Source organism: Theropithecus gelada, chromosome 1, assembly GCF_003255815.1.
Source record: "Theropithecus gelada isolate Dixy chromosome 1, Tgel_1.0, whole genome shotgun sequence".
Taxonomy (NCBI): Eukaryota; Metazoa; Chordata; class Mammalia; order Primates; family Cercopithecidae; genus Theropithecus; species Theropithecus gelada.
The window spans coordinates 85919747-85937137 of record NC_037668.1 but is presented as its reverse complement, the minus strand read 5'-3'; the positions used below and the strand labels follow the sequence as shown (position 1 = coordinate 85937137).

At 42.7% G+C, this 17391-nt stretch overlaps 1 pseudogene across 1 annotated transcript in view; it reads left to right on the top strand.

The window, feature by feature from the left end:
- LOC112627497 overlaps positions 1–17391 on the top strand; it is a 69932-nt pseudogene that overhangs the window by 5713 nt on the left and 46828 nt on the right. Inside the window, exon 2 of the transcript XR_003120186.1 lies at positions 472–657. The product of XR_003120186.1 is annotated as a heterogeneous nuclear ribonucleoprotein A1 pseudogene (transcript). The remainder of the gene's footprint in view (positions 1–471; positions 658–17391) is intronic.

The window sequence follows — 17391 nt, the reverse complement described above, 5'->3', positions numbered from 1 at the left end:
TCTCTCAATTCGGCGGGGGGGAGTCACCTTCTTATATTATTCAAATACTTTCATCAAGAACAGTTATAATGCTTAGGCGATTAAATAAAATCATGACTGTGAAAGTGCTTTGTGAGCTCCAAAGCTGTACACAAAACTCCTACTGAAAACAACCTTCCTCTCTGCAGATGCTCCCTGTACTTCAAGGACCTTCTATACTTTCCAAACACTGCACAAATTTCCTGGCATCAAATCTGCCCCTATCTGAGTTCAGCTTATCTTTCCTGCAGCAGCACAGTCCGCTTAGGGAGTGTGTTAATTACCACAACAGGGTCATTGAAGTTAGCTCTTCGTTTACAAAAACCCTCTAGGGATTCCAGTACACAAACACATGCCCACACTCATACACACACTCTCATTACGTAGAAGGTTTTTTTGTTTTGTTTTGTTTTTGTTTTTGTTTTTGTTTTTTTTTTGCCATTTGTGCCTCAGCTTTTGACAACAGATACTTTTATGATGGAAGAGTGGAAGATGCAGCTGAAAAGCTGGAACTTGGAGGAATCCGAAGTTTGCTAATGGCAAATGATGCAGGCCTGTGTCAGCCAGTGGAGGAATTTGGGAATCACACCATTCACCTGGGCATCATGAGCCACCAGGTTGCCCAAACCAGAATCCTTGGTGCCATCTTTAACATGTCCCTCTCCCACGCACCCTCCAACCAATCAACAGCTTGGTCCTGTCTGGCCAGAATCCTGCCAATCATCTCATCTCCTTGCAAAACCCTCCTCATTCTCCACTCAGTGTGGGCGTCATGTCTTCCAGGAAGCATTTCCTGACTTCTTATGCCTGTTTCTGGCACCCTCCTCTGTGCCACAATCCCTTTGCAGCCCTCACCCTACTGCTCTAAATTGCTTGTTTGTCTGTTTCTCCCACTGTGCTGCAGGATCTGTAAGGACAGAAAACCTGTGAGTCTTACTCATCTTGTATGCCCAACATGGTGACTGCCACTTAGCAAGAATTCAATCAACATTCCTTCCATTCATCTTCTCACAGGAAGCATTGTGTCTCAGGGCTGTGGCTTTTCTTTATCTTTAAAATCTTCAGGGAAGAGTGTCCCCACAACCTTCCAGAGGCTTCCATTTTCTGTTTGGGGCATCATATTTACATCACACCACCCACTTGTCATGATCAAGGCAGACTTTGGGAGCATGTAGGTGATACTTCATAAATATGCCCTGCTGAAGGATTTTTAGAAAATGATTCATGATATTTTCATTCATGATTCACTTAGGAAACAATTATTGAGTGCCTACTATGTGCTGAGCACTGAATTAGGAACTCTGGATTCCATGGAGAATGACACAGAAATCAAACTGTCATCCATGTGCTTTATGTGCCAGGCATTTTTTGCTAGGAACGTATCGAAAGTTTCATTTAATCTTTGATATGCATCTGTGAGGTGCCTTTCATTATCTCCATTGTACAGGAGAGAAAATAGTCTCAGAAAGGTTTGGGATTACACAGCTGGGAGTTGAAAGAGTATAAAACATAGTCTGTGCTTTCAAAGAACTAATAGTTTAATTGGGGAAACATCTATTCATGCAGTTATTAATTTAAAAAGATATTTATTGAAAGCCTATTTTATACTTGGCACTGTTATAGATTCTTTGGATATGGCCCTGAACAAGGCAGACAATGTCGTTGCTCTTAAGGAACTTTCATTCTTCAGGACAGGAGGGAGGCAATAAATAAGTTAACACATATGTGAGGAAATACTTTCCAACTGGAATGAGTGAAAGGGTGAGTGGGGGTTGGAGGGGCTCCTCCAGTTGGAGTGGTCAGGGACAGGCTTCTTAAGGTGATAATGCCTGAGCTGAGACCTGCAGGGTGACAGTGACATGAGGGCCTGAGGGTGGAGAATGCTGGACAGAGGAAATAGTAAGTGCCAAGGCATTGCCACTGGGGGATAGGGATAAAGGGAGCAAGTGACATGACAGAGTCGGAGGGATAGTGTGGGTCAAGGTTTGTGTAAGGCCTTGTAGGCCATTATAAGGCTTTTGGATTCAATCTAAGTGCAGTAGATCATTACTGTAGCATCTTAAGCCATCAAGGAACTGGCACAACTTTCTAAAAACTAAACTTCTGGCTACTTTGTGGAGAAAGGATTATAGTAAGAGCAAGAAGGGGACCATGGAGGGCAGTTCACAGCTGAGAGAGAGAGAGAATGATGTTGATAGTTGTGCCTTGGATTGGGGTGGCCACAGAGGAAGTGGAGACAAGTGGATAGATCTAGGATGGAACAAAAGGGATAGAACTCAGATAAGAGCAGCAGCCACAGTGATGTGAGAACAGGACTTACTGTGGTACAAAGAAAAAGAACAAAGAAAGACATTTCATCATTCTCCGATCCAACATTTCCCAAAATGTGTTCCAAGTAAGCACCATGTGCTGTGGAATGCTAAAAGTTGCTCTTGGAAAAAAGCTCAAATCTCTTTATTAAAAAATAATAATCTGGACAATACTACATTCTGTATTGCAGAGGGATCATGAGCAAATAGCATATTCAAGTCTCTAGAAAACTCAGTAATGAAATCAATTTAGCTTTAATGTGGCTTTTCTCAAGTTTACTTGAGTCCCAAAATCCTTTTTCACAGAACATCTTGTGCTGCTTTAGCATTTCATGGAGAAGATTCAATGGGACAGAATGATCTAGAACAACATTTTTATTTGATTTGTGGGCAGATGTGCCCCAGAGAGGAGAAGTAACTTGCCCAAGATTACACAGCTATGTGGAAGCAGAGTCTGGAAGAAATTCTAGCTTCTCTTGACTTCAGACACACTGTTTCTCCTATGCTAGGGTGCCATCTGAATTTGCAGAGAAGACTTGGGCTATTGTATTGATATCGTCTTGGCTACAAATAACATGCACCCCCACCCACTGCACAAAGAAAGCATTCTGCCGCACACACCACCCTCCCAGAAGGGCCCTAACTCAGAAATAGTGATGCATAGTTCCCTGGCCAAGGTGTCAGGCTTATAAATTCTTACCCTAATGAACAAAAGAGAGTTGTAAAAACTGCACACTGTGAGAAATGCAACAGTCTGGTGGCCTGAGGAGTTGAGGTACTATTGAAATATGTTTGCAAACTTAACTTCCCAGCAACTTCCTAAATAATAATGGGCTATAATGAAGTGATAACTAACATCAGGTCTAGATTCAGCAAAATCAAACCAGAAAGATTTTATATTCTAAGTTAGCAGGGATGCAACTTGGTTGTAGTAATTGATAAGCCTATGGGGGAACTGTCCATTGTTGCAAAGGATAGAGTGCCTCTCTCCTTTTTGGCTGCAGGACAAAGAATGTGTTCTAGGATCTGATTTGAATCCAGGTTTTGCCACCACCTAGCTGGGCAATAATGTGTGAGTGTTTTAACTTCTCTTGCCTCAATTTCTTCTTGTGAGATAGAGGTAAAGATGTCCTTGCAGGGCTGACACAAAAATTAAATAATGTATGTCAGATACCTAGCCTGGTTGATTCAAGCTAGGTGCTCAGTAAATAAAAGCTGTTAGAATTATCCAGGTAGTTTCTCCTGAACATCATATAATTCTGATAGCATTTGCTACACATGACCTTGATGTTCAGCTTAGTGTTCACTTATTATTGGTGAAGACACTTTTAGTTGAAAATGACAGAATCCCACTTTGAACTAAGGGTAAAAAAAAAAAAAAGTATTGTGTTTTGCTTGCTTGTCTTTTGAAAATATTAGATTGCCTTATGCCATAGTGACAAGGGCCACTGTGTGTAGTTTGGCTTCAGGGACAATTAGAATCAAGGGCTCAAATAAAGCCACAATTCTCCCTGTCTCCTGACTCTGTGTCTTAATTCTCCATGGTCAGCTTCCTGAATGTGGAGAAGAATGGCTACCAAGAATAAAGACACAGCTGTAAGTTTTAAAATTCCAGGGAGAGTCCCTGATTGGCCCAGAATGGGCCATCCCTGGACCAGGACCAATCAACCATGACCAGAATGGGTAAACCTACAAGAACGTATGAGCGTCTATCCATATCACAACATAGGAGAGAAGGATTACTAGGGAGAAGGCTTCAGACACGGAGTGGGGGCACTGGTGGACAGATCAAAAAACATGTATCTCCAAAACCTCCCCTTCTCTGCAGGAGATGTAGTAGGCAGCTGTTCTTTTTGCTTATTCAGCTTCCATTCCACCTTATTTTGTTTACTATACCCCCTTTGCCATTGGAGAAGTACCCCACTTCTTGCCGTGTGCTTTGGCTGGGAGTGTAACTCATCCTTCCTTGCCATCAGCCCATCTATAGCCTTACGCCCTTGGCCCAGGTAAGCATGAGGCAAGCTGGGCAAATCAGACTCTAGCTTTTTTAGGCTACTAAAAATACAAAGAGTGTTTGGTTTTTGAGAGGAATGACACCTGGGCTAGAGCAAAGTCATTCTGCTGACAGGCATATGGAGTTGATCCATGAGTTCTCCTCACCAAGATCCCTAGAGCCTCATGGCTCTTTCCTGCCGGAAGTCTGATTATTCAGTTCTCTGATCCATCCTAGAGCTACCCTGAGTGATCTAGCAAATCCTGCTACTTGTTTAAGTCTGTTGGTGCTGGTTTCTGCTACTTGCACCCAAAGATTCTTAACAGATGCAGGCAGAGGCCCAACCCTATTCACGTTAGTTCTTCCATTGCCTCACGCTGAGCCCACCTGGTATACACATGCTCACAAAACGTGTGTTAGACCTGGTGACTGCCTACATTCCTTTCATTTATTTCTCTCCAAATCTCCTGTTCCCTTTCTTCAAAGAGAATTCTAGATCAAACCCCATATGTAAAACAGTTAAAAGGTTGAATTACTCGGGTGAGGAAAGCCCCAACACTAAAAGTTTAGGTTCCACCTTGTTTTTAAATAACATTTAAGGAAGCTTGGTGGTCTCTGGAACACAGTTTGAAAATCTTCAGACTTGAAGGTATTTCAGGTACCTCCCAATGCCTGGGTTGCCTTTGAATCTTGAGTGTGTCGTCTTCCTTCAACCAGACTGTTCTCTGCATCTCAAGACTATTCCATTTGATGCCCCAAAAGACACCTTTCTCTAAAGTAGTATCTCTACTTAAGAGTGCCTGTCAGTCTCACTCTCAGCTAAGTGTTTTATATGTACTTGTCACTGGGGTATTCCTTACTATTTGGGGCATCTATATGTCATTAAGCATAAGGCAGCACAGGTTAATTGAAATTGTTATTTTTGGAATTAAATTTTTTTTAAATTAATTGAAGCCATTCCCCAGCATAAAAATGTCACTTGCTTTGGAGTTCATACCAGTGGCGATAAAAACTTAGTGCACATTGAGAGCACTGCATCTCGAATGCATATTCATGGGCATCATCTCTGAAGATATGGGTTTAGTAAGGTTCCAATGGGTCTTAGGAATCTGCATTTGTGAAATAAAAAAAAACTGTGCCACCATCATCAAATTGTTTTCCTTTTTAAATATGGCAGTATATTTAAGTTCTTAGTCGAGTACCTGGCTTCATCAGAAGGACTTGCTAAGTAATATTGTTAGTTTTGTTCATGATATGGTTTCCAGTAGGCTCATTCCGTACTGATCCAAGCACTCACTGAAAGTAACAACCAGCCCTAAGAGTGGTATCTCTCAATTCTGTCTATCCCCACCTCTACTACATTAGTTCAAGTTCACCCTCATCTCACACCTGTGACATTACCACAGCCCTCCCTACAACTCCAGTCTTCTTTATTTGGGCTCACTCTCAAAAGAGTAGTGAGAATTATTTTACTAAAGCTCAAATCTGAGAGTTTTACCTTCTGCTGAAAATCCCTCCAGGACTCCCCCTTGCTCTCAGAATGACGTCTCAATTTCTCACCAGTGCTCTGTGCAGCTGGACTCATGAGTTCCTCTCTCACAGCAACTTTCTCTCTACTTCTCTAGCTGTCCATTGTCCAGTCCCCTGGACAAACTGTGGGTCCTTCAGATTTTCCCATTCACTTTCCTCCCAGGCTTTGCCCATTTTCTTCCCCGTACTTAAAACATGCTAGCTTGGCCAGGTGCAGTGGCTCATGCCTGTAATTTCAGCACTTTGGGAGGCCAAGGTGGGTGGATTACCTGAGGTCAGGAGTTTGAGATCAGCCTAACCAACATGGAGAAACTCCGGCTGTACTAAAAATATAAAAATTAGCTGGGCATGGTGGCAGGCACCTGTTATCCCAGCTACTCGGGAGGCTGAGGCAGGAGAATCACTTGAACCCGGGAGGCAGAGGTTGCAGTGAGCTGAGATTTCACCACTGCACTCTAGCCTCAGTGACAAGAGCAAAACTCCATCTGGGAAAAAACAAAAAAACAAAACAAACAAACAAACAAAAAACAACAAAAAATAAACATGCTAGCTTCCTTTTGGCCTGGTCAAAGGCTCTTCAGATTTCTTTCTGGCTGTTCTGTGAAACCTTCCTTGGCTCCCTGAATGCTAGATTAGATTACTTTTTACAGATTTTTTTTTTTTTTTTTTTTTTTTTTTGAGATGGAGTCTTGCTCTGTCACCCAGGCTGGAGTGCAGTGGCATGACTAATTTTTGTTTTGTATTTTTGGTCTCGAGCTCCTGACCTCATGATCCACCCGCCTTAGCCTTCCAAAGTGCTGGGATAACAGACGTGAGCCACCGCACCTGGCCCTTTTATAGACTTTTACTGCATCCTATATCTCTATGTCCTAGCACTTATCACACTATATTGAAATTATCTGGGTACTTTTCTGGGCCTTTTACTAGCTATTAAGCTCCAGGAGGCTGGGACTATGTCATTAACACACTTTAATCTTCAGGGCCCAGCATAATGCCCAGCACATAGTAGATGCAGATGCTCAATAAATGCTTTAGAAGGAGAGAAAGAACGAAAAAATAAAGGAAACAAGGAAGGAAGGAAGGAAACAAGGAAACAAGGAAGGAAGGAAGGAAGGAAGGAAGGAAGGAAGGAAGGAAGGAAGGAAGGAAGGGNAAGGAAGGAAGGAAGGAAGGAAGGAAGGAAGGAAGGAAGGAAGGAAGGAAGGAAGGAAGGAAGGGAGGGAGGGAGGGAGGGAGGAAGGAAAGGGAGGGAGAGAGGAAGGAAAGAAAGGGAGGGAGGAAGGAAGGAGGGAGAGAGGAAGGAAGGAAGCAGGGAGGGAGGAAGGAAGGTGGGAGAGAGTACGGGAAGAAGAAAGGGAAGGAGGAAGGAGGGAGGGAGGGAGGAAGGAGGGAGGGGGAGAAGGCAATTTATTTCAGCTGCACCCTAAACAGTGATGGAAGGTACAGAGTATAGATCCAGCTCTATAAAGAAAAGAATTCATTAGAGTTAGGTGGAGTCATGGTCTCAGTAAGACGGCTTACTTCAAGGCTGGCCTCTCTCCTGGAAGACATCTACAACATATGAGAAGGAGCACAGGATTTGAGTCATAAAGCCACAGTTTCAGTGTTGCAACCCTGTCACTGAAAGCTCCCTGGGGTTGGCAAGTCACTGCATTTTTCTGGGTCTTCAGTGTCTGATTTTAAAAATGGAGCTAATCATATCTACTCCAAATATGTGTGTTGGGATTAAATAGGAAACCATTGGTCAGGCACAATGGCTTATGCCTGTAATTCCAACAATTTGGAAGGCTGAGGCAAGAGGATCCCTTGAGCCCACGGGTTCAAGACCAGCCTGGACAGCATAATGAGACCCTGTCTCTACCAAAATTTTGTTTTAAATTTGCTGGATGTGGTGGTGTATGTGCACGTAGTCCTAGATACTTTGGAGACTGAGGCAGAGGACTACCTGAACCCAGGAACTTGTGTCTGCAGTGAACTGTGATCCCGCCGCTGCACTCCAGCCTGGGCAACAGAGAAAGACTCAGTTTCTTAAAAAAAAAAAAGGAAGAAGAAGAAAGAAAAGAAACTATGTTTTAAAAAACGTTGGAAAATTCTTTGTAAAGGTATGTTCTTTGCCAGAACATTAGTTCCTTGAGGGATTTAATGTGAGTCATCTCTGTATTCCCAGTGCCAGGCCCATCATAAATGCTAAATGAAGTTTTGTTGAATAAATGAATGAATAAATAAGAGGATGACTGAATGGAGAGGAAAAGTGCTGGTTAGGTGGCCTAAGCAAATGCCAGAGAGGCTCAGACTTTCCTTTTTGGAGTGAGTTGCTTATACACGTTTCTCTTTCCTCCTGCATGGATAGTTTCTTGAAGTGGGGGGACTTTTTCTTACTTTCCTCATTATTCCTAAGTGCCTTGCACAGTCTTAGTCAGCATTTGATGAAACATTTAGGAATTTGAAGTGAATTTGTGCAACACTTTATAGTTCTCCAGTGGGTTGAAGTAGGTATACATAATCATCCCCATTTTATAAATGAGGAACCTGAAGTGCAGAGATGTTTTGATGAACTCCTCATGTTTGCATTGATACTAAGGGGTCAGTTCAAGACTAGAACCCAAGTCTTCTCAGTCTTAATCCAGTGCTTTTTCCCACCAGCCTCTTTGTTTGCTGGCCTCTCTTGTCAGCAGTGTTTCTGATATGAAATGATGCATGCACGCACCCAGCACATGGGGGCCCTAAAGCAATGGCAGCCCTTGTATTTATGGGCAGTAAAGAGCTCCAGCCAGGAAGGTCCTTCTAATGGGTGCTGATGAATGTTTACAGATGAGGTCTTGCTTTTAACTGAACAAGACCTAATTTTAAAATGCTTTCAATTATTCGTAGGCCCAGAAGGCATTTAGAAATGACTGTTGTTAACCACCAAAATGAGGAAATGTTCTGTGACCTTTAGACTCTGCCTTCTTCAGCAGCCATCTTTTGCAGGGCTTGATCTCACACGGGAGTGCCAAAGCACAAAATTTATGGAGTCCTCAGAGTTTTTGTGGTCGCAAATCACAAGACTTTATCAAACAGAAAGGGAAGTTTGCCTTAGAGGGTGAGAACATACTTTTCAGACATAGCGGTGGGAATACAAACAGGCCAATTCAATTTCTTGTGGGGTCATGGTTTGTAGCTTTATTGAATGTGCGGAATTCCCTTTTGAAGGTCCATAGGATGTTTTCACTTCAGAGAATAATTTCCACATCCCATTCGACACCAAGAAATGGGTAATTATTATATCACTTGGTGATTATTTATCACAGTTTGAATGGAAATAAATTGCTTCAAAGTGAAATCACGTTACATGGTTAGCTGTCTGCCCTATTAATCTTTCATTTAATTTTCTTTATTTTAATGTGCATACAAATGTTTGTGAGCTGTCTCATCTGTCTCCCTCATAATTCCTTCCAATGGATTTAAATATGTTAAGAGAAATTGAATAAATAGGTCAAAGGAAGGCTCGGGATTTGGGAAATGGGGGTTTAGCTGAGAGTGGTAATTTGTTTCTGAATCGGCTCTTTCACTTCCTGTGGAACAGAAGCATACTGGAAAATTTAAAAAAATTGGGGAAAACACATGTATATTCCTACCATAGACCAGTTAGTTAGAGTACAAGTGTTGACTACTCTATTTTCTGGATCCAGCACTATCCACAGTGCCCACACTGGAAGTTTTCCCCAGTGATTTCATTTCCACTAATAAAATCCACAAAACAGCACTGCTTTTCTCTCACCCTAAGAGTATGAAATCAGTCTTCCCTGAGCCTCCCCATTTCTACCTTAATCCTCCAAACTCTGAAAATCTAGTTGAAAGGACTTGTCCAATTCAGTTTGAGAAATAAATACTAATTGAGGGTCCACTGTGTGCTAGAGGGTGGGATTTGGAAGTCCTTTCCTCCAGGGCTTCATCACCTGGTGGGGAGGCTTCTCTGGTGCATTTCCTTCTCTGTGCCTGGCACACTGCTCTATGTATGTGATGAAACAGGGACAGTTTTCTTAGCAGCTGTTGGAGAATCCTTCTTAGAAAGAGGTCCTCTTTATTGGGAATATCTTCTAGAAAAAGACTTCTTGGAGCAGAAGCTGATCCTTCAAAGGATCTGAAGGTGAGAACTGCTGACATGGGGTGTGAGGAGGGGTTTGTTGTTGCTCTTGAGTAGGAGGAAAAGTGAAAGGGTGAAGGAGTCAAGACATGACCTCCACTAAGAAAATGTACAACTAGGTTACTAGGACTCAATTTGACAAGGAATGGAGCCATTGGGAGAATGGACAAAAAGACTGGCTGGCCCAAGGAAGAACAGAGACAGGGTGGAGGTTTGGGAGCATAATGCAGGGCCCAAACTTGCAATGCAAGTGAGGCACTAACTGCAGGGCAAAACTTAAGGGGATACTAACACCCAGTCATTAAGGTAAGTTAATACTCAATGCAATATTGTAAAAAATCAAAATTAAAGTCAGCAGTTTCAGAATGAACACATTATCAAAAATGGAAATGGTGACAAGATCAGTAACAGTGTTGTATGGAGCCACATTGGAGCCTGAAGAAAAGAAAATAAATCAGTCATACTGGTTCCTGTCTTTATTTAAACATTTAAACATTTAAATTTTGTTGTCAGTAGACTTCACTGAACCACAGCCATGCCCATCCATTTTATTAATATGGGTATGGGTAGCCTTTGTGCTACGAAGGCAAAGGTTGAGTAGTTGCAACAGAGAGTATATGGCCCACAAAACCTAGAATGTTTACACCCAGGCCCTTTACAGAGAAAGTTTTCCACCCTCTGGACTCGATAATCACTGGAGTCCTCTCTGGTTTTGATACTTGCAAATTGTGTTTTCAGTTCTTTTATAGTGAGTTACTTTTGATGCAAGATGGGCTCTAGCCTTTGAGGGTATTTTATTTTATGCTTTGTAAACATTTCGTTTTACATTAAAGTACATAAACTCTAATAGAGTTGCATTACCATGTATCAGGTGCCACAGGAAGTCTTGGATGATAGCTTGGTACATGCATCCCTGTCTCTCCTCTCCCCTCCTGGACTGTGAGTTGGCATATAGTAGGCAGGGGTCCGGAATGGTGGACACCCCATAACGTGCAAACAGTTCTATCCAGTGAACTACCCACCCTCAAATGGCAGTAGAGCCTCTTGGAAAAACACAGACAGACCCTCTGTTCCTGAAGGTAAGCCCTGTCCTTTGCCTTCATCTACTGCCAATTTTTGCATTTTTCTGAGGTTACTATAAAATTCTACTCTGCATAATGTTGTACCACTTTAATGGAAATGCTGGCTTCAGATAATATAAAAATGACTGATCGAGAGGCTTTGAATGATACCAAGCTTTTCAGTACATTTTTAAAAATCAAATAGCATACATTCTAATTCATTGAATTCGTTAAAAGAAAAAGATGGGTGAGAATATGGGCCGCTTTCTATTCCTATTGTTATTTACAAAGCAGGTTTTTATTGTTCCAGTAAGAAAAAATATTTTGGCAAGTTGACATCTCTCCTTTCTCTGGAAAAGTTCTCTTAAGGAATGCTGTCATCTAAGATCTTGATATAAGAATAGCATTTGACCATCTCTGGATTAGAAAATGTGGATTCAGGAGAATCCACCTCAGAGTTGGTTCCAGGACTATGGGGTAAGCAGCAGGTTGGTTCTTGGTGTCTCCATTCCAGCAACCAGGTTCATTCTGCAGCTGCTTCCCCTCTAGAGAACTAAGTGCTCCCCGGGGTACAGCTTAATCACACTCCCTTTCTCCCACTTTATCTTCTCATTTCTCTCTTTTCCTCTCCCCATCAGACTAGCATTTCCTGGGTCCTATTCAACAGGACAGAAATGCATACTGTGCACCCATTGAGGGAGGTGGGACAGAGTTGTGGGTCAAAAGCGAGGGCCTTGGAGTCCAATAACTAGGTTTGATTCCAGGCTCTAAACCTGACTATCTGTGTAGCCTTGCAGAAGTGACTTAACCTTTCTGTGCCCCAATATTCTCATCTCTGAATTGGGCATTGAATAAGTTAATACATGAAAAGCACTCAGAATAGCATCTGTCAAATGGTAAGCACCGAGTTAATACCTGCTACCGCTGTGTCGAAGGGCATGTAGCAAGCATGATGGGGATGCATGATGTCAGAGCTAGAATGAACCTCAGGAATCTGATGGCCCAGGACCTGCAAACCTGGATCCTGGAATCAACTGTCAGTCACTGTGGTGTGAAGAGGGAGGATTGCTGGTGGGGACTTAGGTCTTCAACTCCCCTTCAGATGCACTTTGTGTTTACTCTTCTGTTTGGGATCTGTTAGGGAGAAAAGCTTTTACAGTTTAAACCAAAGTTTAGTTAATTGAGCTATCTATATCCACTATATTTACAGATAAAGAAAGTTGCATAGAAGAAAAGTGATTTGCTTTAAGTCATATGTCAAATTAGTGATAGATTGGAATTAGAAATCAATCAATTAAAAATATTTGTTAACGCTTAATATGTGCCAGGCACCATTTTGGGCCATAAGTTCAAAGCATTGTTTAGGGACTTCCATGGTTTCTTACATCGAGCCAGCTCCCTCATCCACTATTCAGGTAGCTCCGTTTTAAAGTCCCCTTACCCACCAGGTACTCCTAGGTTGTTCTCACTCTCTGGCCTGAACTGTTCACTTCATTTGTTCCTGAGTGCCTTGTCCCATACGATTACTGATCCCCCTAGCAACTGACCCCAGTGACTGGCTTTTTTCTTTTTTTTTGAAACGGAGTCTCACTCTGTTGCCCAGGCTAGAGTGCAAGAGTGCAGTGGCATGATCTTGGCTCACTGCAAGCTCCACCTCCCGGGTTCACATCATTCTCCTGCCTCAGCCTCCCGACTAGCTGGGACTACAGGTGCCCGCCACCATGCCCGGCTAATTTTTTGTATTTTTTAGTAGAGACAGGGTTTCACCGTGTTAGCCAGGATGGTCTCGATTTCCTGACCTCGTGATCCACCCGCCTTGGTCTCCCAGAGTACTGGGATTACAGGCGTGAGCCACCGCGCCCGGTCATGACTGGCTTTTCTATTTGCAGCCTTACTGTGTTGGGTCTGCATTAGGCTGCAAACGGGAAAGCATCCCTTCCTCTAATCTCTCATTTCCCTCCTTGACTTCAGTTTTCCCTCTGTAGTTGATGTTTTGGACCTTAGCCGACTCTTTTGGACTCTAGTACCCTTGACCTCAAGAACAGGATCCACATCAAATACATTCATTCATTCAACAAATGTTTATTGTGTACCTGCTTTGTCCCAGACATGTTCTAGGTAAGGAAACTGCAGTGAATCAGAGAAAAATCCCTGTCTCCATTGGGGCTTACAGCCCAGTGGGTGGTGATATTCAATAATCAAAATAAATGAATAAAACATGTAGTATGATATGTGCTTATTAGTGATACAGAGATAGAAAACAGTTCTGTGGGATCTCAAAAAGTTAAACATATAATTACCATAATCCAGCAATTTGACTTCTGGGTGTATACCCAAAAGAATTGAAAGCGAGGACTTGAAGAGATATGTGTACATACATGTTCACAGAAGCATTATGCACAATAGTCTAAAAGCTGAAATATCCCAGATAGCCATCATGAGATGAATGAATAAACAAAATGTTGTACAGATGTATGTGTGTGTGCATGTGTGTGCACGTGTGTGTATATATATATATATGTATAGTGAAATATTAATCACCCCTTAAAGAGGAATAAAGTTCTGACACAGACTGCAATATGCATGAATCCTGAAGACGTTAGGTAAGTGAAATGTTAGACACAAAGGAACAAGTATTATATAATTCCACTTATGTGGGATATTTGAAATAGGCCAATTCATAGACACAGAAAGTAGAATTGTGGTTTCCAGGGGTGGTGAGCCAGGAACAGAAAGTTGTTTTCTAATAAGTATAGAATTTCTGTTTGGATGATGGAAAAGTTCTGGATATGAATAGTGGTGACAGGTTTTCAACATTGTGAATACACTTAATGCTACTGAATTTTATTCTTAAAATTTGTTAAAATGGTGACTTTTATGTTGTGTGTCTTTTACCATGATTAAAAATATGCTACAAGCAAAAATAAAGCTTGACAGAAAGAAGTGTCAGGGTGGTGATGAGCAGGTTATGTTTAAATGGAAGGAATTGCTGAGCAGATGACACTTGAGCAAAGACCGGAAGAAGCAAGCCCCATAGCTGTCTGGAAGAAAAGTGTGCCAAGGAAAGGGACACCACATGCAAGGGCAGCATGATAAGACAGAACAGCGTGGTGTTCAAAACTGAGCCCATCCTGGACGTGAGTCTCAGTTCCACACTTATTTTCTGTGTGACCTTGCACAATGAACTTTTTTACTGTGCAAGTTGTTTATTTGTATATAACAGGGATATTAATACCTACCTCAATTGGCATTATTAGGAGTCAGTGAAATAATGCATGAGAGATCCTTCAGCACAGAGCGTGACACCAGACTGACTTTTAGCCAGGGATGCCAGCCCAGTCATCCCTGGGTCTATGGCTGATGTCTGCTCTGGTATGTTCTTCTTGGTGCCTGTGCCATGCTGTTTACATATTTTGCCCCCCACCTGCCTGGCACATAGTAATGGGTGAATAAATGGCCAATAATTATTCTTTCCTGACTCCTTGATTTTGATTCAGGCAGTGTTAAAGTACATGAAAGCACTATAATCAGTACATAGATGGTCATCAATAAATGTTACTTTTCTTCATCCATTCTCTCACTCATTCTTTCATCTGTCAGAAATAAAGGAGAGGCAGTCCCTGTTGTCAAGATGCTTGTTATCTTATAGCCAGGCAGTCTAGTAAAATGTGCAGGATAAGCTCCTAACCATCTCTGGGCACTCAGGGAGAGAGATGTGGCCAGAAGTACACAGAAAGGTCTGTCTGAGAACTGGGGCTCCCAACCTGGGTGAGACTGGGGTTCGTGGCCAGGGAAAAGAGCCAGCATGGGAACTATGGTGGGGACATGGGTCGTGGCTGGAAAGGGAGAGCACAGCTGTGGACAAGAATCATTCAACTGAAATATTTCCAGTCTTATTGATACTGCTCTAGGACATCTTAAAACACCCATTTCTGAGGCGCCTGGGTAGAGTTGCTCTGGATCTTTTCCATTTGCCCCTCCACGGCCTCTGTCTCTTCTTCTCTACCTGGTTCTGTGCCACTGGAGGCTTCCTGGACTTCTGCATTATTTTGCTTGGCTGCCATAACAAAACACCACCAACTGGGTGGCTTAAACAACACATATTTATTTTCTCACAGTTTTGAGGACTAGAATTCTGAAATGAAAATGTTGGTGCAGCTAGCTTCTTCTGAGGCCTCTCCTTCCTTGACTTACAGATTGCCGCCTTCTCTGGGGCTTCACGTTGCCTTCCTTTTGTACATGTCTGTCTGAATTTCCTCTTTTTCAAGGATACTAGTTAAATCAGATGAGGGCCTACACTATTTACTGCATTTTAACATAATTACCTCTTTCCAGACCCTATTGTTGTATACAGACACATTCTAGGGTACTGGAGATTAGGACTTCAACATATGAATTTTGGGGAACACAATTTATCCTATAATAGTTCATGACTCCTGGTTCAGTGTGGCCAACAGGGAGCATCAGCAGAGGGTTGGAGGGTGGGAGAGAGTGAGTTGGGGTATTGATCCCCTCATTACTGGCCTATGGTGTCACTGAGGATTAAACATCACAGCTCCTGTCAGGCAGCCCTCTCTATGTCAGGCAATATGACCTCCTGTCAGGCAATCCACACCACCCTTCTCTAGGGTCCAGAACCACTGTCTCCCCTTCCTCTTTCAGAGCTATGATGATGATGGAGTCCAGTATTACTATTCCTGTTTCCCCTTTACTTGCCCTACACCTTTGTAAATAGGCCCTCTGTTAAACTCCCTTCATGTTACCCAATTTGAGTGTGCCATCCGTTTCCTGCTGAGATCCTGAATGCTGGGGGAAGGGTGGAAGACGCAAGGAGAAATTATTTCACTTTAATGCTTATGTGAACTTTGCAGGCAAAAGACATGGCCTGTAAGTACTTTCTTAAACATGTTTTCTTGGGGCTTGTTGTGGCATCCTCTACTGTCTGCTTTGTTCACTAACACTGGAGTAAATGGTCAATAAATGTTTCACTTTCTTTCCTGAATACAAAAGAGTCCCTGCTGTAATTATTTTGGAACTGCCTGTGGGAATCCTGAGAGGAAACAGCAAGGAAAGACAGCCAGGGTCTTGTGCCAGGGACCTGGGTGGGTCACAAACAGGCCCTGGGCTTGGTGGCTTTCAAGCTGTTTTTCTATTTTCCACTCTGTGGCCAATCAGCAAAATAGAGACAGTGGCAGCAGCTTGTCCCCCTCCCACCACAGCAGTTGAGCTGAGACAGTGGAGGTGCAGACACTGGTCACTTCTTTAACTCCATCTGGTACCAACACCCCCCACCTTGGAACTCTACCATACTGGCTTCTTATGGTTCCCTGAACACTTCGTGCTGTTATTTGCCTTAAGGTCTCATCATCTTTTTCTCTATCTGGGAGACTCATCTCTCAATTTACCTGATGAACTCCTGCTCATCCTTTGGAGTTCCATGCCAACTTTCTTTCCCCCTCAGGGTAAAAAAAAAAGCCTTCCTGAACATCCCTCCTGTTCCCAGTGAGGATCAGGTAACCCAGCACCTGTTTTCAACCTCCCTGGAACTTCTCCTTCATATCATTAAAACTGTGATTAAACCATCATCTTAAAATTAATGGTTTACCTTTTGTATTTCCCATTAGATGGAAGCTCCATGAGGGCAGGGATTGTGTCTTTCTTGTAACAGTCAGTACAGTAAGAGCAGATGGCCAGGGTGTGAATTCTGCTCCATCACTTGCCAGCTGTGTGATCTTGGGCGTATGACTCAGTCTCTGTGCCTCAGTTTCCACTTTGTGAAGCGGGGGTAAAAATAGGACCTATTTTCTAGGACCATTGTGAAGATTCAATATGTTGATAAGTGTAAAGCATGTATGACAGGGCCAAGCACATAAATGTTGGCAATTACTAATGATTTCTCATTTGGCCCTCAACAAATAACTGTGGAATGAAAAAGGGTTAAGGGTAATTTGCTGGACAGAGCTAAGAAAAGGCCTGCCCACTTCAGTGTGGTCTCTCTGTGGTTTGACAGCCACAGATTCACATGACAGGGGAGGCTCCATGGCAACACTTACTATACCAGGGAACATGCCCTTGAAAGTTGTACAAACACAATGCAGTCTCCACAGTGAGAAGGCTGGCCAGTCAGCCAGTGCTGGGATTGCTGGGTCCTATGGAGAGGGGTGCAGTTAACACATGTCAATCCAGCCTCAGAGCCCTCCATGTATCGTCCATGGCAGCCTTGAAGAGAAAGTAGCAGAGATGTATTGGCTGTTTGCCCTCAAGACATTGGTAACTTGGGGAATGTTTGGAAACCACACTTTCTTAGTTTCCTTATCTGCCTTCACATTGTAACTGGAAATAAGACTTTTCTGG